Below are 2,986 nucleotides of genomic sequence, written 5' to 3'. Positions count from 1 at the left end.
TCATCTACAGGAAATTTGGGGGTGGTGAAGTTGCAGGACCGAGCTGGGCACCTTACCTTGACTGACTGTTCCACATCCAACATGTCTTTGTACTGAAACAAAAGCAAGAACAGTACAAGGTAAAATTTCTATTTGTAAATAAGTACTTTGTAATAAGTACATTCTGAACGATATTTTACTTACTAGATTAGGACTATTGAGCATCCTGTTGGTTAGAAGCTGCACTCCTTTAATAGTGGCTGGTGTGGGTATAATTTCCCCACGCTTCATAGGACCAAGCAGGTCTTTACGAAATGCAGCAACTAATGGTGCTATATCAATGTGTATTTGTCTGTCACTGAAAGACAAATTGCTGACTATACACAAAAGATAAATTGAAAGATACAGATGGTCTTTCATACAATCAATACTTACAGGCACATGCATTTTTTAGCATTAATGCCATATGGGATCCACGATTTTGTGCCTATGTTAATTGCTTGGGCAATATTGGGTCCTGTGTTAAAGCCCAAATGTGCTGTGTAGGGGTATATCACCACCAGGTCCCCAGGGCGTTGGACAAGCTTGTTAAAGGAAAGCAAGAAGTTATAAGTTAACAAAGAACATAGCCAAAACTGAAATATGCCAATGTTTCAAACATCACATTCATTTAAGTTCCAAAAGATAGAAAAGAATCAAACTGTTAAGCTAGCAATATGAAGTCACCACAAAGCTTAACTTACAAGTTATAACTATTTGAATTCATGAGAACACTCACAACTTTGAAGGGGATGTTTCGTGCTTTAAGCCAGTCTGTAGTTGGAAAGATTGTCTTATGTCCCAAAACATTGGAGCATGCGGTTTGAGAAAGGTGAAGCGTAGACCTGTGAAGGTGAAACTCCAATACTTCTGTCGCCCATGGTGGTATGAAGACCCTGTTGGAAAAAGGAACACCATGTTTAGTGAAATGAAAAGATATAAATGTGGCACGACATCACAGCTCTATTAAGATTCTCATTCTTCTGAACAAATTCAAATTCTATCAAGTCTGAGTACAGTTATTTGCTACTTTCAGAATTTCAAATGTAATGTTCCCTGACAAAGGGAAACCTGAGACAATTTGAAGTAAAAAAGTTAATAACTTACCATACTTTTGGCTTCCCAATGTGGAGGAAGTTCAATGACAATGTCAAGGCATCTTCTAAATGGACTGGAAAGAAGGCATGGGAATCTCCAAAATAAAGATAGCTCGAGTGTAAACCCGGATATTGCCGAGGAAGAAGCCAAAGTAAGTTAAAAATTCGAGACATGTTTAATTTTGGTGTTATCTGAAGGCTATCACCAGACTTCTCAAAACCATAACCATAGCATATTAATTCACCAATGTTTTCATATATTTGGCTGCTTTTCCCCTTTTTAGAGGTCTCTGGAGGAAACATTAAACACTCCATGTCAGGGCAATATTCCACATCTTTCTTCTGTTTTTTCCCCCAGCTAAAACTATCAGTATTCTGCCTGTGTTTATTGTACAACTGTTCCATTTCACAAGCAGATTCCTCTACCAGTACTTTGCTCCTTGAACTTCCGGACTTATCTCTACTTTCGGCAAAGCTTATTATTCTATTCAGCTCAGAATGCAGGTGGTTGAAAAGGTTACTCAGATAACCATCATCTTGTTCCAGAAATGGTGTGCTGCCAAAGGTGTAGATATTAAGACATCATTACAAGAATATTATAAATTAGAAGCCAAAACCACACAAGAAAAAAAAAGGGCCAAAACGTACCAACAATTGTTGGTTTTGAAGGAGTCCAGGTTACTAAGATAAGTCTTGAAAGAATCAACATCATAATTCTTACACTGGAATTCATAAATCCCTTCCTGAATGTACTGTCTCAGCCTCAGACTTGACACTTGAGTAAGCTTCTTGTCAATGCAATATGTAAGAAAATTGTCTTCTTCACCTGGTTGAAGGTGTCGCAGGGCCGGGTCTACAGTTGCCTGCAATGAAAGAGGAAAATCAATATAAAAATTGATTGTTACTTATTTATTAGTGGTAAATATGTAAGGCCACTCGTCGCGCATAGGTTAGGAAACATACAACAAATACACCGTCTTCAACACCCACGTTGTTCTTCTCCTTCTCTTCTAGCCAGGGAATGAATTGAGTTTCCCACTCACAGTCATTACTTATACTGACACGAACGATGGGCTCCATGGTTGTATTTATTTATCATTTATTTATCATTATTCCTTCCAAGTAACTCAGCCTCGGCCTCGCTTGTTGTTTGTTATTGTTATTGTTTCTCTTTGGTTTGGTTTTGGTCCATATGTAGCAGTTATGCCAACATTGATGCCAAAAAGATGTGAACATTCTAGAACTCTCCTTGCTTACTTTCTTGTAATAATAACAAATTTAAATTTCTTTTCCCTTGCTTGAGGGTACACATTGACAATTGACACACCACAGCCATACTAACTTAAAGAGGAAACCTGCCACCCGCACAACCTGCCTGGTCGACTACTCTAGAGACAGGCAGCATGCAGGCAGGCAGGAAACTAAATATACAGGCGACCGTCTGACGAGAGAACAGCACACCGACTGGCTGTTGTTTACCGATTAAAGCTTCTAAATTAAAGTAAAAATTCCATGTGACGTTTGTTTACCAACTTGTTTACCGGTGTCTGTTTACTAGCTTTTATTAGAGATATGGCTGAGAAATGTGGATATGTTATGAGTACCAGACAACTCAATGATCTATGGCACTATGAAATGTTTCTCGCACATGCCCTTCTTGATCTGCCTTTGAGGAAATGCTCAGCTCGTCCAGCTGACCTGCCCGATTTTCCTGCGATGCAACAAAAAGACTTCCACATGCTGAGACGCCACATTAGGTCAATGTGGGTAGAGGCATCATTCCTCTTTAGTTGTAAAAAAGGAGATTACGGATGGGGACTGTTTGCAGCTAAAGACTACGAACAGAATTCATCGTAAGATAAAGTCTTTTC

Source organism: Frankliniella occidentalis, unplaced genomic scaffold (assembly GCF_000697945.3).
Source record: "Frankliniella occidentalis isolate FOCC.00 unplaced genomic scaffold, Focc_3.1 Scaffold242, whole genome shotgun sequence".
Classification (NCBI taxonomy): Eukaryota; Metazoa; Arthropoda; class Insecta; order Thysanoptera; family Thripidae; genus Frankliniella; species Frankliniella occidentalis.
Note: the sequence above shows the minus strand (reverse complement) of the source record.